The 20,110-nt window shown below is 57.1% G+C and overlaps 1 protein-coding gene across 5 annotated transcripts in view; it reads left to right on the forward strand.

Moving 5' to 3' along the window:
• The first annotated feature begins 3,814 nt into the window (after positions 1–3,814).
• NAV1 (neuron navigator 1) overlaps positions 3,815–20,110 on the forward strand; it is a 207,807-nt gene continuing 191,511 nt past the window's right edge. For all 5 annotated transcript variants that reach the window (XM_032628923.1, XM_032628937.1, XM_032628945.1 and 2 more), the window contains exon 1: positions 3,815–4,212. The gene's annotated coding sequence lies outside the window, so the exon portion shown is untranslated. The remainder of the gene's footprint in view (positions 4,213–20,110) is intronic.

Raw genomic sequence — 20,110 nt, forward strand, 5'->3', positions numbered from 1 at the left:
CTAAGTGTCCACTGACAGATGAATGGATAAAGAAGATGGGGCACATATGTACAATGGAATATTACTCAGCCATAAAAAGAAATGAAATTTGAGTTATTTGTAGTGAGGAGGATGGACCTAGAGTCTGTCATAGAGAGTGAAGTAAGTCAGAAAGAGAAAAACATTTCTCTAACATAGCATAATGGTGGCCATTATGCTAACACATAATATGGAATCTAAAAAAAAAAAAAAAGGTTCTGAAGAACCTAGGGGCAGGACGGGAATAAAGACGCAGACGTAGAGAATGGACTTGAGGACACGGGGAGGGGGAAGGGTAAGCTGGGACGAAGTGAGAGTGGCATGGACATATATACACTACCAAATGTAAAATAGCTAGTGGGAAGCAGTTGCATAGCACAGGGAAAGCAGCTGGGTGCTTTGTGACCACCTAGAGGGGTGGGATAGGGAGGGAGGGAGGGAGACACAAGAGGGAGGACATATGGGGATATATGTATAGCTGATTCACTTTGGTATAAAGCAGAAACTAACACACCACTGTGAAGCAATGATACTCCAATAAAGACGTTAAAAAAAAAAAAGCGTGTTTTCGAACATGGAGAGTATACCCGAGGGGATGTGATGCAGGTGGGATGGGGTGGGGCCGGGTATGAGATGTGTTTTCTGTTTGATAATCGAGCTTCTGCTGGCAAATGCTCAGCTCTACTTACCACACCTTCTCTTCGGCTCCCTCACTGAACGCTCACCCAGGCCTCGGTAGGCGTAGGCGGTGGTGTCCCCTGGGTGTCACCCCGCTTACGGATGAACATGTGCTTCGGCAAGGGCCCCGCCAGAGTGTGGACTCGGGTCCTCTGACACCCAGTGTTTTTCCACTGTTCTTCCGAAGAGGAAGCCAGAGGCTCCCTCTAACGACGTTTATTAAAGGCTCAAGAGATAAAGTGATGTACTGTGCTCCCATCCCTGCCTTACAGACGGCTCTGTGCGCCTAACGGGAGCCGGAAGGTGCAGACAGACCCTGGCGGGCCACATGGGATGGGGGAGCTCTGACAGTGCAAACTCCCGGATCCCGAACGTAAAACAGATTAACCTCGGTCCTCAGAGCTCAAGGGGGCAGGAAATGGGCAGGGGCCCCAGGAAATCAGGCCAGGCCTGGAAATGCTACCTGCTGAGCTGGGGCTCCCGGAGCATCTCAACTAAAGCCAGGTCTGAGACCACGGGGTGACAACAGGCTCCTGGGCTGATTTTTTAAAACCTATTTGTCACGTTGACATTAATCCTCCCGTTAACAATCTCCTGCCCTGATTCAGGATGGGCTCTAAGCCGTGGATGGAGGAGGGGACCAGGGGCAGCTGTCGGGTTTAAGGAGTCACAGGGGGGTCAGCAGGGCCTGGAGGCCGCCTCGCGGTGGGGTGGGGGGATGATCCTCGGCCTGCATCTCACCGTTTCCCTTGTGGCCAGCGCCTCCAATCTCCTCTCCTGGTGGCCAGGCCCTTGCCTTTACTTCTTATTGATTTTCATATTTAAGGAAAAGCCATTTGCTTTAGAGCAAGAGAGTCATCACTGTGTTTGGAGGAAAACTGCTCACAGGCAGGCACTTGGTAGAGGCCTCTCCTGGGCTGGGGGGGACCCTACTTCCCACCCAGGCAGCCCTGCGTCCACGGTCACCGTGGCTTCTCTCTGCCGCCTTGTCCCACCACCTTGTCTCTCAGGAGCTGTCACTGCCTCTGCCCTTCAGCACGACTAGAGCTGGTCTGTTTATCCCCTGCCCACCCCCCTACCTGTCCATATGCCACCATGTTTATCCAGACACACTTCACTGCTGCAGGTCTGTGACTGGGACATTTGGAGCAGGGTCGGGGGACTGGTATGATCAGCCATTCATGAATGGGAGAGAAATACTGATCTCACGAAGGAAGAGATTTAACCCTTACAAAACCACGGCTTGGGACTTCCCTGATGGCGCAGTGGTTAAGAATCCGCCTGCCAATGCAGGGGACACGGGTTCGAGCCCCGGTCCGGGAAGATCCCACATGCCGCGGAGCAGCCGGGCCTATGCGCCACAACTACTGAGCCTGCGCTCTAGAGCCCGCGAGCCACAACTACTGAGCCCGCGCACCACAGCTTCTGAAGACCACGGGCCTAGAGCCCGTGCTCCACAACAAGAGAAGCCACCGCATTGAGAAGCGCGTGCACTGCAACGAAGAGTGGCCCCTGCTCGCCGCAACTAGAGAAAGCCCTCGTGCAGCAACAAAGACCCAACGCAGCCAAAAAATAAATACATTAGAAAAAGAAAACCATGGCTTTAGCCTTCTTCCCCATTCAGCACCCAAGGAAGAGCATCTTCCAGCCATTACCAGTATGGGTGGGGCCCCGTGTGCAGCCTCACCGTGGACCAGAGGGCAGTTCAGTCTCTGAAACTGCTTTGCAAGCCTGCTGTGTAATCCTTGGTCCCTAGACCGAGGAGGTGAGGAACTCAGCCGGCCCGCCCTATGGGCCCTCGAGAAGGGACAGTGCTTCTTCCGAGAGGACCAGGCTCCCCTTTGCAGGCCGAGGAGCCTGTGAAAAGCAAGAGAGATTCCAGTTAGCACATGGCTGAATGCCACACTGGATGCAGGGTTGCATGACTCAGGGATCAAAATAATAATTAGTGTTTACGGAGTAGTGCAGGCACTATTCTGAGTGTGCCACCTAGATTAGCACACTTACTCTCACCAACAATCATAGGAGATGGCAACTGTCATTACCCCAGTTTACAGATGAAGAAACTGAAATGGTCAGAGGTTAAAGAATCCGTTCTGGTTCCCATGGCTGATGAGAAGCAGATCCAGGATATGAACACAGGCAATCTGCCTTCGAGCCCACACTTCCAGCCACTGTACCCACAGGGTAAGGACTCGCTCCCTGTGTCCCTCTGAGATGGCCCCTCCCCCGCAAAGAAAAGGCAGCTCATTCCCATATAGAAACCCTTTTCCCTGGTTAGTTGGGAACTTCCTCAACGCCACTGCTTGTCCACTGTCTAGTGTCCCTTTATCACTCCCTTAGGTCCACGGCCACTGTGACCCGACTGACTGGACGGGGGTGGGCAGGACTCTGCTGACCCTGCTCCCCTCTGGTTGACCCGTTGCTGGTGAAACTTGGGAAACCTCCCAGGGAGTCGGCCCCGGAAATAATCAATCATGTTTGCTGGCTGGAGCTGGCGACGCCTCTGGTCCCAATCTGGTGGGTCCTTGGTCGCACTGCCGCCTTTCTCCCGGAGCTCGAAGCCTGCTCCAGAAGCCCAGGCACCTGACCTTCTCTGCCCTGTCCCGGGAGGCAGGGTCAGTGGAGGCCGCACTGCCCAGGCTGCACTAGGTTCTGGCCGAGGCCCCACTTCCAGCCCCTCTCTCTGGGTCTGGTCGTTTCTTCTCCCCCTCCCTCCTCCCCCTCCCAGGCCGTAGAAGGAGAAAGGGCCCGTGGCAGGGTCGCGAGGTCGGGCAAAGCCCCACGCATTTTACTGAGCACCTACTACATGTCCGGCCCTTCTGGGGTCTCCCCTCCCCTCTGCATCCGCGTCCCAGCCCAGAAAGCGGAACAGAACAGAGAGGAAGGAAGGGGGCGCGGGCGGAAGGGGGTGGGAAGGCCCGGCCGACCCCTCTGGCCGCGCTCCTAAGAACTGCCGGCCGGCGGCAGCCCGAGGGCGCGTGGGGGTGGGGCCGGGCCTGGAAGCGGCGGGTCCCGGCCGAGGAAAGGCTTGATTGTGCGGAGGCTTCCTGCCCCGCCACCCAGCTCCGCCTTTCTGCGGCCGCGGAGGCGGGACGGAAGGCGAAGGCAGGAAAGGGTTACGGGAATAGCTTTCCAATGACAAAGTCTGGAAGGGCCCGGCGCCTCCGCCCCTCTGCGGGTTCAACTGGCACAGCGCGGGGGGAGCGGGGCGCTCGGCGGCGCAGCCTCCGCCCCCGGCCCGGGGAGGCGGCCGGCGTGTGCCCGGGGCAGCGGGTCACCAGGCTCCGCCCCGCGCCCGGCAGGGGACGCACTTTGTTCGGGATGCCGCCTCGCTCCGCGTCGTGGGGCCCGGGCCGGCGGCGGCCCTAGTGCCACCCGCGACCGGAGCGCGGACGCCGAGACTCCGGGGGAAGCCGACCAGCGCGGGAGCCAGAGAACTTTCTCCTCGCGCCGTGGGCCTGGCCGGCGCCGTCGGGATGCGTGGACCCGGGACCCCGGGGCGCAGGCGCGCGGGTAAGTGGCCCGCTCAGGGACCTGGCGGTCGCGGGGTGGGTTCGAGTCTGATGCTCCCCGCTTTGAGGGACGGGGCTGGCGGGTTCTGCAGGGCAGGAGGGCCCGAGCGCCGGGGGGTGACCTTGCGCCCGCGGGAGGGTGAGCGTCCCCGCGAGACTGCGCGTCTGGTCCAGGAGTTGACTCACCATGGGCCACCCAAGTTCAACCTTTCGGAGCCTCGGTTTCCCTTGCCTTGCTGTTGAAAGTGTGTTGAGATCCTCTGATTAGAGACACCGAGGGCTACATTACACACACACACACACACACACACACACACACACACACACACCCTGCCCACATCTTCTCCTCCCACCCCAGCGGAGCGAGCTGAACAGCTGGGCAGGTGACCTTGGCGCACTGTTCCAGAAAACGTTCTCTGGCCCCTGGATGCACCGAGAAGCATCGCACACGGGCCCCGGAGGCTGTCCTCCTGGCACGCCTGAGAAAGCTTCCCGGAGCAGCTGGGAAGGAGGGAAAAAGAGAGGGTGGCCGCTCTGGGAGCTCACCTAAGAGTCCCCGGTGCTTGGGCCCTGGGGTCCCTTCTATTCTCACAGCCGACAGAAACTGGTCGGAAGATAAAGAACTGGTCAAGTCTGCAGGGGGCAGAGAGGGGAGGCAGGATCGGGGAGGCGTGACTGGGGGCGGTGGGCATGGTGTGCAGCTTTGACGTCCACGCTGCAGAGAGGGTTCCTTGTCCCCGAGCCCAACATGGGAACATCAGCTGGTGAGTCAATGGGACTTTGTTAAGACAGCCCAGGGCGCAGCTGGCGCCGGCTTCTGGGACGCGCAGGATCCCCCTCGATAATGTGCTGTTTATCTGGCTTCCCGTTTCAGTGGTTGGCACACCATTGGCTCGTTCAAATTCAAGCTGAGAAGCCTGCGGCCTTGTTCGCTCTGCAGAAGTAGAGGGTCTGCCTGGGTTTGCATCCTGCCTGCGTTTTGTTCCCCTACGCGGTGTCCCCTGCGACTCTTTTATAACGGGGCTGCAGGACTTCACACAAAGAACCCTCCCCCAAGTAGGCGGAGCTGCCACTAGGTAGACCTGGGCTCCCTTCAGGCCAAAGACACAGAGGACTCCAGCCTGCTTATGAATTTTTTGTATCCTGCTTTGAATTTGGGTTTGTGTGTCTTTGGGATTAAACTGGGAAAATGAGACAGGGAATCGCAGTGATTGTGAGTTTCCTCGCCCGAGATGAGCTTTACAGCGGTCCGTGCTTTCACCAGTGGTTTCTAGGGGAAAGTTGCTGATCAGTTTGTAGTTCTGTATCAGCCTGTGTTGCTCACTTCCTGGATGACCCGAGAGCAGGTCGTTCCTTACTTGTGTACCATGGAGCAGGAAAGAATGGCCAAGGCTTTTCTGATCTGTGCTGCAGCCTCTAGGGTCTGTTTCCCCGAGCTCCCCAGGTTTCCAGGGAACAGCCCCTACTCTGAACTCCCCCGGGGCAGGTTTCCATTCTGCTTTGTGTTTTTATCTCCCTGTGAAGGCCTTCCTGCCCCCTGTCCTGTCTGACCACGCCCAGCGCTCAGCAGGCATCTTTCAAATGTTTGCCAAATTAATACAATTGGGAAAAAAAAATTGGGGTCCCACCCAGAGATCTCCCATCCAACTCCGGTGCCCATTTATTCTTATTTATGTCTTTCTTTGGGAGTCGTGTGATTTGCCTCCACCACCATCCCCCCACCCCCCTTTCCCCCTGCAAACCTGGTCCATAATGAGGTTGATTTGTTGACAGGTGGGCAAGCTTTAAGCATGCAGGCCTTTTCTGGGATCTCCTTGGGAAGTCCTGGCCTGAGCAAACTGAGAACAGCAATGCTGTTTTTCCTTCCCTTCCCAAACCTGGCCCCCTCCTGAGTCCTTGGGAGCCTCTGGTATTAGCCCAGCTTTGGCCCAGTAGGAAAGAATGGCCTAGAGAAGAAACAGCTCTTGTCCATCTTTTAAAACGTATCTGTCTTTTCGTCTTTCCATTTCCCATCAGTGTCACTTCCCTTTTCTTTTAAAGTTCTTTTGAATTCTTAAAGGGTTTGGCCTAGTCTAAAGAGGTCTCGCCTCCCAGCCCCTGCCCTGCCCTCCCCTTTACAGCGGGGACTCAAGGCCTACAGGAGGGAGTGGAGGGGCTCAGAGCTGCACAGCTGGGGCTGCGGAAGCCAGCCTAGAACGCAGGGCTTCTGGCTCCCGGTCTAGGGCTCCTTCCCTTTCAGCCAATCACTTCCGTGCATCAGAATGTTTCTCTTCCTAGTATTGCCATCCGTAGATCTCAGAAGATGTTCCATAGCTGTTGGCAAGAGAGAGGAACAGAAACAAGGGGGACGGAGAGCGTCTCTGTCATGGAACCAACCACCAGCTCTTAGAGTCTAGGGACCACGGAGAACTGAGAAATGTGTCTATCCTTGGCAAACACTCCATCATTCTGGCCCCGAGTCACAAAACAATCATTAAAAACACTCCTAGGGCTTCCCTGGTGGCGCAGTGGTTGAGAGTCCGCCTGCCGATGCGGGGGACGCGGGTTCGTGCCCCGGTCCGGAAAGATCCCACATGCCGCGGAGCGGCTATGCCCGTGAGCCATGGCCGCTGAGCCTGCGCGTCCGGAGCCTGTGCTCCGCAGTGGGAGAGGCCACAGCGGTGAGAGGCCCGCTTACCTCAAAAACAAACAAACAAACAAACAAAAAAACACTTCTAGTTCCTTCTTCAACTTAAAAAAAAAAAAAACCCACCAACTTTTCAAGTGGAAAACACCCCCCCTACATAAACAATTTCCTGGGCCTCGTCTGTTCCCTCCCCCTCCTAGGAAGGCTGACTCAGGCCTGATTTCCTCCAGGGGGCCTGGTAATTTGCTTGCCAGCTTCCTGTGGCTCTTGAGATGTGAAGGGAGGCAAGATGGCTGAGCCCCAGGTCACTCTGGCCTGCCTGCGGCTGTGGTTACGTTTCTATTTTTTTTTTTTTTTTTTTTTTTTTTTTGTGGTACGCGGGCCTCTCACTGTTGCGGCCTCTCCCGTTGCGGAGCACAGGCTCCGGACGCGCAGGCCCAGCGGCCATGGGTCACGGGCCCAGCCGCTCCGCGGCATGTGGGATCCTCCCGGACCGGGGCACGAACCCGCGTCCCCTGCAGCGGCAGGCGGACTCTCAACCACTGCGCCACCAGGGAAGCCCGGTTCCGTTTCTCTTGCACAGACCATCATCCCCATCAGATCTGTTTCCTCTCCTTGATTCTAGTAAGAGATGCGCTAACACACATGGAAAACTAAAGGCGCTGGCTGATGCACGCTCCTCCACCAAGGCCCTTTAATAACGAGATGTCCCCACTTCAAGGGGCCCTGAGACTCTTCCGATGCCCAGTCCTCCGACGCTCTGAAAGATTTCCTGAGTGGGATCGTCTTCTCCGTTTCTTTTTTGGATTGTCCACTGCTGGTGTGTAGAAACACAATTGATTTTTGTGTGCTGATCTTGTCGCCTGAAACATTTGTTTATTAGCTCTTTTGGCTTTTCTATGGGTGGATTCTTTGGGATTTTCCATATGCAGGGTCATGTCAACTGTGAATAGAGATGATTTTACTCCTTCTTTTCTAGCGCAGATGGCTTTTAACCGCTCTTTCTTCCCTAACTGCTCTGGCTGGAACCTCCCATCCAGCGTTGAGTGGCTGGTGAGAGCAGGCAGCCCTGTCTGGTCCCTGATCTTAGAGGGAAAGCTTTCAGTCTTCAGCGCTGAGTAGAATGTCTGCTGTGGGTTTTTCATAAATGCTCTTCATCCTGTTGAAGAAATCCCTTCTAATCCAACTTTTCTAAGTGTATTTTATCATGCGAGTGTGTTGGATTTTGTCAAATGCTTTTTTTCTGTGTCAGTTGAGTTCGTCATGTGTTTTGATAATTACCTTGATTTTCTTATGTTGAAGTACCCTTGAATTCCTGAGAAAAATCCCTCTGAAAGCTTTTTTTTTTAAAAAAAATGCAAAATTTCATTGTTTTATTTAAAAAACTGAAGAAAATTTGACAAAGTGCTAACATTCTGTAGTTGGGTGGGTGGGTGCGTGTTTATTATAGTTTTCTTTACAGTTATTGTACTTTAAACAGTTAAAAATTTTTATTGTGGTTAAATATATATAGCATAAAATTGACCATTTTAATCACTTTTAAGTGTACGGTTCAGTGGCATTAAGTACATTGTTGTATAACTATTGTCACCATCCGTCTCTAGAACTTTTTCATCTTTCCAGACTAGAACTCTGTCCCCAGTAAACAGTAACTCTTCGTCTTCTACCCCCCCCCCACAACCCCTGGCAACCACCATCCTGCTTTCTATGTCAGTGAATTTGTGAAAACTTTGTAATAACTAGAAAAGTCAGGACTTTGAGGCATTGAAGGATTAAAGGACCTCACCCCATGTCCAAAGGGAACATCTTAGAGGGATTTTGATTCAGATCTTTTTGACTTAACAAACACTCGCTCAACCACTGCCCCTGTGTCAGAGACGTTTGACAAGCCCGGGTGTAGACATGAACGGACCCAAGTGTAGACGTGAGCTGATCCAGGTGTAGTCATGAACTGACCCAGGTGTAGACATGAGCTGACCCAGATATAGACATGAAGTGACCCAGGTGTAGACATGAGCTCACTAGGTGTAGACATGAGCTTACCCAGGTGTCGACGTGAGCTGACCCAGGTATAGACATGAAGTGACCCAGGTGTAGACGTGAGCTGGCCCAGGTGTACACGTGAACTGACTCCGGGTCTTCATGGGGCTCGGAGGGCACCAAGGCCACCCCAGCGTGAGCTGCATTTTCCAGCTCAGTGGCTCCATCTTGACGGCCTGTTGGACTCACTGGGGAGCTTTGACCAGGACGGATGGGTCCCTGGGCCCAGCCCCAGAGTGTCGGCTTCCCTTGGTTTGGACACAGCTGCCTCCGTGACTCTGATGCACAGTGAGGGTTACGACCGCTCGGTGGCTGAGCTGATTTCCTCCCTGGAACCCTTGGCTGGTCACCGCTTTCGGTGACGCAACTCCCTCCCCATCTGGACAGTAAAACTGACCCACTTTACATCCCTCCTCGACTTTAAAATCCATTTGTAAATAGAATAAATGCCAACTTCTGTAGAACTAAACTTTCCAAGTTGGAAAGAACCACGTCACGAAGCCCCATGTTTGCTTTCCAGGTACCACAGGCGCCTCTAAACCATCCCCTCCAGGGTCCTCTGGCTGGGGACCCCCCACGACTGTGTGCTGACACCATCTGGTTCTGTATGTGAATGCTCTGTCCTTCAGGGTTCCTCCTGGGTTTATCTTTCGTGGGTGTGGCTGCCTCTGGTGAAGATACCAAAGGTGAATGGGCTTCACCAAATGCACCCCCAAATAAAGTGGGGGGCTAGCAATAACCCACACAGAGCAAGTGCTGTTGCCCCACATGGTGACAGCCTTTCAGGGTCTGGAAGCGAAGCAGGTGCCGTGCGCCGCCCGGGCTCCTCCTCTGCCCTGTTTCCTTCAGATCGTCCTCACTGGGTATGGTCTCAAGTGTCTTCTGGGAAGACGGATGATGTCACAGTAAGAATCTGGACCATGAATTGAGGCAGAGTCGGAGTCAAGGTCCAGGTCTTGACTTTGCAAAGTCCTCAGCATGTGATGAACATTCCACACATATTAGCGATTGGAATCATATTCTCCCCACTGGCCTCCGTGCTGTCTGTGGGACCTGGGCCGCCAGAGCACCTGGTGGAGACTCCACTTCTTCCCCAGGGAGAGCTGAATGAAAATGTCTCACTCCTAAGAATCTGTTCCCCAGTCGCGTGATCTCCACCCTTCCACCACTCCCCCACCCATCACAGCAATTCCTGTGATCTGGCCAGGTTGGGAAATCCACTCGGAGAGCGATTGGGTCACGTGAGCCCATGGAGCCTGCCCTGGTCCAGGGACGGTCAGGGTGAGATTCCCCTCACCCTCCTCGTTGCACGAATCACCCTTAGGACAAGCCGGGGTCCATCTCCATCCGAACAGAGGATGGCTCTCCAGTCCCGAGCTCCCTGCACGTCGGCAGATCGCCTGCCATCAGCTGGGAAGGCAACTCTCTTTCTGACGTGTGGATCGCCCCCCAGAGCCTGCGAGCTGGCTGTCCAGCTGGGGACACGGGATAAGGCGTAAAGCAGGGAGAGTCTGGTGGCGTCTTTTGCCCTTTCCTGTCTGTGTTGCCTCGTGTTCTTTTGGTGTTCCCTAGCTTTCTGTAGACTTGGAGCAGCGCGTAGAATTCGCCAAGCTCGTTGGTTCAGATGGTTGAGTTGACTGGGGAGGAGGCTGGGCTCCAGGTGCCGCTAAGATGCCAACTGTCTGTCTGCTCTCCTTTAACAAAGGAGACAGCTGACGCCCCAGCCGGGACCCACCAGCAGCTGCCCGCCTGGCCCTCGTCTGGGGTGGTTCTGCAAGTCCCTGGGCCCTCCCCAGCACCCCCATGCCACGCACGCACTCGGGGGGGGGCGGGGATGGTGGCAGCTGCGGGGTCAGGGCCCGCCCCTGCTTCCCTGGGGACAGGAAAGGCGCCACGACAGTTAGGGTGCTTCCGACATGGAAAGTTTTTTCCCTGTGATGTTTTATTTGGAAAAAATGTCAAATCAGTAGAGAAGGTGAGTGATAGGACAGTGACTGGGTTCTCTGATTGGTAACGTTTTGCTCCGATGCTGTGTCTCTCTCTCTCCATTTATCCACTTTCCCGAGCCATTTGAAAATAACTTGTTGAGATGGCGGTATTTAACCCTTAACTATTGCCCGTGCGTTTCCCGAGACTGAGGACTTATAGCCCCACAATCACACCTAAGGATAGGGAATTTATAGCATTATTATATTTAACAAATGGGCCACATTCAGATTTCCCAGTTGTTCCCCAAATGCCCTCCAGAGAGCTGTGCATTTCCCCTCCGCCTGATGTGCTGGGGCCTGAGCTGCAGTTTTATCTCCCGAAAGAGGGAACTGGTGTCCTGACCCCTTAAATTGGGACAGGGATGCCCTGAGTGCAAAGCCCTTTGACTCTTACGATTTCATTTAGTCTTTACAACCTCTCAGCGAGACGGGCACTAGTCTTCTCCCCATTTCACTGGCGAAGAAGCTGAGGTTCAGAGAGTTATCCCAGCAGCCCCACCAACGTGAGCCATCATTACCATTCCAGGCTGCATGTCGTGTGATCTTATTTACAAAAAGCCATCTTGTCTTGGAAGGCCTTAGGACCTGCTATGCTGTCCCCATTTTCCAGACGAGGAAAGTGAGATTGGGAGCCTCCAAGGCTGGTATAAACCACACTCCCGTAGTCCAAACACCATAAGTGACCTGCACTCCTTTTGAAGCAAGTTCAGTGTGACTGCTGGTCGCTGGGCAGAGGGGAATCAAGCGTGTGTGACCGAGGGGAGGGAGAAGGGGAGCGGCCAGGAGGTTCTCCAGTACTCTCGTCTTATCCAGATGGGGGTTCAAGAGAGTCGTCAGAGTCTCCTAAAACAAGAAAACAAAACTCAAGGTTATAGGTGGGAAATAACCCATAAAAGGAATGAAAATAAAATATTGGGAGGAAGAGAAGGAGAAAGAGAAAGATTCTTATTTCCTACTATTTTGTCGGGTGACGGTAGATGTTGTCTAAAGGTGGCAAAACAGGGAGTCAAGTCATTCGTGTATCATCCCCGGTTGTGTGGGTAACCCCCCCGAGCACCCCGGGTGCCAATTTCATCACTCCTACAAATTGTACCCAGTTAGCCAAAGGAACACTGTCAAAGTGTTATATTTTCAGTTCTGTTTCTCATTTTCTCCTCAGAGTTGAAAATAACCCTTTTGCACGGATTTAGCCTGTGCTCATCTGGCAGTACACTGAGACTCTTTGGCTTGTTAGCTGGTCCGGAGCTGACACACCGGCCCCTCCCGGGGTCCACATCTCCCGTGAATCCAGACCTCTCCGCCGTTACCCATCTCCCTACCAGATGTCATCACAGGGGCACATCTCTTGAGGCCACGCCACCCCTGAGTCATCCCACCGCTTCCTCTTGCTGGCCTTGGCCACTAGGGGAGCCCAGAACGTGGCCGTAGGGTTGGAGTAGTTGTGGGAAGAGGGCGGGAAGGCCCTGCTGAGCTGGCCAGAGGGCCCGGGACACTCTGGCACCACGTCCAGCACAGACAAAGCCCTGTGTCTGGGATCCGGGCGGGGGCTGGCGGGCCGATGTGTCTGCGAGAGCCCGCCCAGGGCGGAGGAAAGCCCGCTGGGCCACGCTAGGCTGGCCTTCGAGCTGGAGGTGGCCTGGCTGGGTCCCGGCGGGGAGTTAGGCTCAGGAAATCCTTGCTCACTGATGCCTCGAGGGGAAGGGGTGGGTTGTTTGTAGCTGAGGGCCAGGTGGCTGTGGGTGTCCGTCCCTCTCTCCTGCCAAGGGGAGCCCCGGTCCTGACTCTCCCTGGCGGGTGAGAGGCCACCTCCTGGGTCCTCAGCTGCTCCTGGGGCCTCTGCGGTGGGAGATGGGGGTCCGTCTGAGCCGGGCTCCTGCGACTGTAAGATGGGGACCGTCATTGCTACCGCATGGAATGGCGAGAGTTGTCCTAGGGTTAGTGTGTCAGGAGCTGCCTGGCTGGAGCGGGTGCTGGTCACTATTGTCGGACGCTCCATGCTGCCCCTGTGGCCGCTGCATGTGGGCCTCGGAGGGTAAACGCTGGCTGGGCCAGTGACAGGACAAAGCAAGGAGGCTGCAAGCACTCAGTGCCCCAGTCCCGCAGACCACATTTCTGGGTGGATTGATCCCCAAAGGGGTGTTTGTATGCCGGGCGGGGAGATGCTTCCCTGCCAGGGCCAGATGGGGAGGGGGGAGAGGTGCGGCTCTAAGATGTGTGATCTCTCTGGGCCCTGGTGCGCTCCAGTCTGCAGGCCTCTGGGGGTGGGCAGGGGGTGTGGAGGGACCTGGGGCTCTTTCGGCAGAGCCTGCCCATCCGCTGGCCCAGGCTGTGTTTCCAGGGCATCGCACACAGCCGCGGCTTCGGGAGGAGAGGTCGCAGGTGTGGACGAGGCAGAGTATATGGGAAGGTGGGAGATTTGAAAGGATGAGCTCAAGCCCCCAGAGCCCAAATCCAGGCTGGGGCGGTCGCCATGGCAGCAGGACACCAGGGAGGGCTCAGCCTGGATGCCTCAGGCGGAAGGAGGGCCTGATTTATGAGCGGGGGAGAGCCGTGCTCAGCAGCCCGTGGACGGGGTGGGGCGGGGGGAGGCTTCTACTCTGTCCGCGTCCACCCGCCTCTGTGTAGTGAAGGTGGCTGGCGCCTCAGGCTGGCCGCGGGCTGAGCAGAGCCCGAATGAGACTCCAGCCTGGAAAGCAGTCGAAGAAAACTCTTCCCCTCACCGTCCACGGCGCCCCCCATGCTCTGGGCCCTGGGCTGGCCTTTCCCTCCAACCCAGAGGGAAGGGACCCTTTTCTCCTTCTTTTCCCCCTATTCTGTTGTATTTTAATTGGGGTATGATTTACAAACAGTGAAATAACACACACCGTAAGTGTCCCGTCGTCTCATGTGTTTTTAACAAATGAACGTACCTTGGTAACCACACCCCAGTCCAGATATAGAACATTTCCATCAGCCCAGTTTCCTCCTGTCCCTCCTGGTCAGGACACCTCTCCCACCATTGTTTCACTGTTCAGATTTTTATCGCCACAGATTCGTGGTGCCCGTTCTTGAACTTCATGTACGTGGGTCACGTAGTGGCTTCTGTTGTGTGTCTGACTCCCTTCGCCCAACAGACTACGGGGAAGCTTCCACTTTGTTCCTTTGAATTCCTGCCGTGGCGACGAACCGGTTTGTTTCTGGCGGAAGCTTCCAACGCTTTTCCTGTTCCAGGAGCCACATCTTCCCGCATCACCAGGATCTCTGCTGGGCTTTTGAGAGTGAAGATGTGCTGGAGGCCTTTGAGGTTGGCGGTGTCGTCTTCCTTGTGCCGAGACCACATCCCGTTTCGTGGCTCCCTGTACGTGGCCCTGGTGCTGCTTCTTTCCTTCGTGGGCGGGGAGCCACCTTCCCTCCTGGAAGGTTCAGATCATGGGACAGCTGGAACATCCGGCCCTGCTGGTGGCACCAAGCCGGTGGGGAGACACCCGAGGTCCGAGAGGGCGTCTGACCCGGTGTCCGGAGCTCCAGCTCGGCTCTGGTCTCTGGAGGGACCCCAGCACGTGCTCCGAGCCTGGCGCACGGTGGGCTCCCAGGAGAGGTTCTGAGTGGACTGATGGGTAGGGAGGGAGAGCCAGCCGGTAGATCTGCTGTCACAGTCGGCGAGGGCAGCCCTGCAGGAAGGCGGCGAGAGCTGGTGGGATGCAGCTGGCCGCAGTGAGTTGCACACGGGAAGGACCAGGATGGAGAGGCAGCGAGCCTGCTGCCCTGAGCCTGGACCCGGGGGATGCACTTGACTTGCCCCAGCCTCAGAGTCCTCGTCTGCCAAAGAGGACCAGCCCCTTGTGTCAGCTTGCTGGACCTGTCATCGCAAAGTGCCACAAACGGGGTGGCCTAAAACTACAGAGATTTATTGTCTCGGTTCCTGGAGCTGCGAGTCTGGACTCCAGGTGTCGGCAGGGCTGTGCTCCCCTGCAGACCTGTGCTGGGGGGTCCTTCCTTGCTTCTCCCGGCCTCCCGAGTCGCCAGCCGTCCTTGGTGTCCCTCAGCTGATAGACGCATCACTTCGGTCTTTGCCTCTGTCACCACGTGGCCACCTCCTCCCTGTGGGGTCTTCATGTGCATCTGTGTCCAGATTTCCCTCTACTTACGAGGGCACCCTGCTTATAAGGGCAACTCTACTTGAGTGTGACCTTATCTAAATTAATTACATCTGCAGAGACCCTATTTCCAAATAACGGCACGTTCTGAGACACTGTGGGTTAGTATTTCAACAATCTTTTCTTTCTTTTTTTGAATTTTATTTAATTTATTTTTTTATACAGCAGGTCCTTATTGGTTATCTGTTTTATACATATTAGTGTGTACATGTCAATCCCAGCCTTCCAGTTCATCCCACCACCACCCCCCTTCAACGATCTTCTCCTGATGACGCATTTCAGCCCCTCACATACCACCTGCCTCCTGACGTGGAATGAGGCGATGTATACCAACGCCTTTGTAGCTGTGTCGTGTAAGGCCAGTGCCAGGGGTGATTTTGGCTGGAGGACCTGCTTTAACGTCCTGTGCCCTTGTTCAAATTCCCTCCCTTCTCTGAGTCTCCATTTCCTCATCGAGTTTAGTCTCTAGCTTCTTCTCCAGATCTAAATCCTGTAAGTCTTTGCCTCTGCGGTTCTGAGTTTTCAAGTCTGGGAACCTGGGAGGGCCGTGGGGTCCCTGGCAGATATGGGGAGGTTGGGCAGGGGGCCAGTCTGAACATCAGAGGGTGCTCCCTCTTGGACCTGCCCCTTCCTTCCTATGGTGGTTGGACCCTGGCGAGTCCTGGGCATCTTCTGTGTGTAGCCCTGGGCCATTGACCCTCACCTAGTGAGGCCTGGAAGGAGGGAGGCCTGCTATAAATAACGCTCTCCCATCCAGAGGCCCTCTTCCTGGGCAGGAAACACAGCAGCCTGAGGGCAGGAAAAAGGTGTTTCCGAAAGAGAGGCCAGAAAAGGGAGAGGCTAGAGGGGGTTCAGGGGACAGATGGGTCCCCCGGCCCCGGAGGAAAGGCTCTGCGGAGGCAGCTGGGCGATGGGTCAGTGGGCGGCTTAGGTCTGCTTGGGAGACTGGCTTCAGGCTCTGCCTGGGGTCTGTGTTCATGAGAACAGCCCCTGGAAAAGGCCTAGGAGGGGTTTGGGCTGGGAGACGGGATTTCAGGTGGAGCGAGGATCGAAGGTGCCACGTTCACTGACTCGGCATCGCTCATTCATCCACCGAACACTTGCCGGGACTGTGCTGGGCGCCAGGACGGGTGGTCTAGGCTCAGTTACAAAAGACGTCCAGAAAACAAACCAGCGATACGGCCCGGTTATCACAAGCGCCCCAGAGGCAGCTCAGGGCCGGTGGGGGTGGGGGCGGGGGGGGCGGTGCGAGACAGCGGAAGGAATCATAGGCACTGGCGGGGGTGAGGACCTCCTGGGCAGTGAGTGCTTTTGGCTCCCAGGACCGAGTCAGGCAGAGGGGTTGTGAAGGGGATCGGGGGCGTTCCGGGCAGACTCTTCACCTCTGTTCTTCTGGCCCAGACCTTGTCCAGGAAGGGCCTCCGGGGTGCCGGTGGTCTCAGAGCAGCCCTTGTCGCCTCCACAGAGACTCTGGGCCCTTGCGGAGCATCGCCCCACAGCTGGACGGCCGAGAGCACTGTCTCCCGTGTCCTGTGCTGAAGACATGTGAGGGTCTCCACTGCCGTGTCCTTAAAGAGCCTTAGAAAGTCATCACGCCCCCCGGAAAAACAGAGGCTTGACTCTGCTGGGGTCTCTGCGGTGGCAAACGTCACCGGCCAAAGCGCGGACGCTGGCTCATCCCTGGGGCAGGGGACGATGGCGAGTCAGCCCGAGCCTGGGAGCCCTGACTCCTGGCCCTGCCCGAGCACAGGCCCCCTTAACTGAGGGAGGGGACTGTAGGCTGTCGTTTCTGTTCAGAAGCTCGGGGGGTGTCAGGCTGAGACACCTTTGCGTCCCCAGGCCACCAGCAGTGCTGTTGAAATGCCACGTGCCATCCGTGGTCATTCAGCCAGGGTTGCTGGTGATCCGCGCCTTCTGAGGAATCTGGCTGGGCAAAGCTCAGCCTCTGCGCCCCCCTTCCTGTGAGGCAGCGCTCGGTGGTTTGGGAAGAGACCCAAGGCTGGGCTGCGTGCTTGCCTGAGTCCCTCAGCCCAGTCCGCTACAGCCTCGGGGCCCCGTCAGGCCTCGATCAGGACATTAACTCTCCTTGGGGCAGTCACCTGCCAAGCCGCACCTTCCCCAGGGGTCCCCGGGGTCAGCCGGAGGGAGAACCAGGTCAGGATCTCACCCATAGCCTCCTCTGCTGGGGTCAAATGTTAGAGATACCTCTTGATCTTCCCACTTCTCAGGTGGGTAAAGTGAGGACCACCTGGCCCGTGCCACTTAGACTGGAGAAAATGAGTAAAGCCCAGGAGTAGACGGCAGGACCTTCACTGTAGTCACGCTGAGAACTGTCAGACGTGGTCTGTTCCAGTAGGAGGGATGAAGGGGCACAGGGTGGCTGTGTCTGCCCCAGGAAGAGGATGAAAGGGCTCCTGGGGGGCCGGGGAGGGGGCTGAGGGTAAGAAGGAGGTGGGGCAGCAGAGCTCCTACCCTTCTGCCACGTTCCAGTTGTCTGTGCTGGTGATGCGTCCGCAAAACGCCTTCACCTGCACGGTGGAGACCACCTTTAACCCAGCTCGTTTGACTGGTCGAGGGTGGGATGACATCACCCACATAAGGCACGGCGTCTGGCCTGGGGAAGGGCAGCTCTCCGTCAGGCCTGGCCTGTGGAGGGGAGTTCCCTCCGTAACTGGGTTGCTCTCGGGCCTCCCCACTCAGGCCCGTGGGAGGCTTCCGTGAGCTGGGAGGATAAGTTGCTGGCGTGAACCGGCTCTGGTCAACATCGCCCTTGACCCACCACCTCCGGTCCAGCTGGAGGGACTGGCCCCGTGCCCTCGGAGGGTCCGACACGGGGGGTGGGGGGGGTACTGCCTGGATCCCTGTGTTGGGTGGGGAGGCCGAGGCTCTGGAGCAGAGCTGGCTTCTCGGTCGAGGAGCTGGGAGCAGGGCTTTGGGGCCAGCGATGGGCAGAGGGGGCAAGTTTGCTGGGGCCGGAGTGTGACGGAGGGGAACCCGATCGCCTGGAGCTGTGGAAGGTCACACCTCCCTCCTGGGGGGTTCCGTTTGGGAGCCCTCGGGAACAGGGTGGTGCCTGCCCACTCTCCTCCGCCCCCCCACCCCCGGGCAGGGCCCGGTGCCACCCTCCAGTAAGTGAGGGCAGTGCAGAGGATTCTGGGAGCTGGAGAAGGGATGGGGTTCGCCCTTTGTCTGCAGGTCCTGCATCTTCCCACCGCTGCCACCAGAGGGCGCAGTTGCCCAGCAGAAGCCCAGTCCCCACGCCCTCTCCTGTGTGGGCAGTGGGCAGCGGGCAGCAGCGGGCAGCTCTGCACCTTGGGGGCTGTCCCTCCCTCATCCCAATGCCGGCCCAGCTCTGGGCCGTCAGCAGGCAGGAGCCCAGTGACCCTGCATTGGTGCTGGTTTGGGGTGCCCAGGGGATGGCACACCCCAGAGTGGGGCAGAGGGGGCTGGATTGGCGCTGGGCCCTGGGTTCCTTGCCCCATGGCAGGCCCTGAGACACCGGGACTCCCTGAAACCCTCCTCCTGGTCCTTTAGGGCCCAAGTCACTGTCCCATGGCGGGAACCAGGGTCTCCACCATCCAGGTCTATTGCATTGCTGCCTCTGCTCCCTGCGGGGCCCCTTTCCCGGGACAGGGGGGCTGTGCAGAGCTCCGGGGTGTGTGTCATGAGCCCTGAGGCCAGCCCTGGAGGCACGCAGCAGACAGTGGGCCTGGGGAGGGGTCAGCATCCTGCTTCCGCCCCCCCACCCCACCCCGCCCCGCCCCGCCCCGCCCCGCCCCGAGGGCCCTCCCGTCTGCTCCCTCCAGAGGTCCTGAGTGGAGCATCCGTCCAGGGACTGGCTTGGGGTGGAGCTGGGGCGGGGACTTGGTGATCTGAACCCTCTCTTGCTCAGACCCCAGAGTCCTTGACCCCGGGAGCCTCGGGAGGTCCTGTCCTGCCCCGAGTCCTCCTCTTTGCTTTAAAGGGAGGGTGTCGGCAGTCTCCTTACTGCTGGGACAGTGGGATGCTGACAGTCAGTGGATTGTCCTAAACATCGTGATTTTTTCATCACGTGAGAGCGGTGATCTGTGGATGGGAAAGAGCTCCCAGCCTGAAGGATGGCGTGGGGAATGAGGGGACTCACCCTGCCCTGCGCGCGTGCTTTGTACTAAAGCGGACGTGGGCAGGCACAGGCCTGGGTTTCAATCCTGGTTCTGCTACCTCCTGGCTGGGTAGCTGACTACGGTGCTTCAGTGTCCTAGGCTGTAAATTATGAGGCTTAAAGATTAAACCTGCAGGGTAGCTGGCACATGCAGGCCCTCGAGGGACGTCAGCTTCATTTTCCATCATCTGTGTGTCTAGGTTTTCCTTCTGAGTCTTTTTGCCCCAGACGTTCTGTCCCAGGGACTGAAGCTGTTTCCCCAGACTGCAGGCTCCGTTGGGGCTGGGCTCTTTCTCCGGCATCAGTGTGGGGTTTACTGGAGGCAAGGCCTGTCTCCCCACGCATCCTCGGCCTCTGTAAATGTGGCAGCTAGGCCTTGCGCATCAGACTGGGCGCTGTCTCTGAAGGCAGGGGCTGTGTTTCCTCCTGTGCCATCGGACTGGGAGCGATTTTCAAGGTTGGAGCAAAGGCACCTGAGGATTAAGGGCAGGTCAGTTTGACAGTCGTCGAGGGGCAGGTAGCTAGCACCACGTACTTGGTGGGCTCTGAGGGCATTTTTCTAAGGCCGTGTCCGCCCCTGGACCCCGGTGTCGCGTCCTTGTTGGCAGAAGGTGTTTCGGCAGTGGAGGCATCTGGGGTGCACATGCAGAGTTGGCCGGGCTGGATGGAGGCCTGGGAGGCTTTGGATTCCAGGCTCTGGGACTCACACACCCCCCGCCCCCCATCACAGCAGCCCTTCCGCAGCTGGCCACACAGGGACGGGGTTGGTGGGCCTGGCCTGGGGTGGGGGAGGGCAGTGGTGTCCTCCCCTCGGGTACAGCTGCATCTCAGCAGGAAAAGATGAAGGGATCCTGGCAGGACTGGCTGCTCTATAAAAGCGCCTGTGACTACCAGCCCCAGTCTTCCCGCTGGGTGGGGCTTAAAAGCCTCGTAGGAAGCAGGCCACCCTGGGAGTGTACAGAGCAGGC

Source organism: Phocoena sinus, chromosome 1, assembly GCF_008692025.1.
Source record: "Phocoena sinus isolate mPhoSin1 chromosome 1, mPhoSin1.pri, whole genome shotgun sequence".
Classification (NCBI taxonomy): Eukaryota; Metazoa; Chordata; class Mammalia; order Artiodactyla; family Phocoenidae; genus Phocoena; species Phocoena sinus.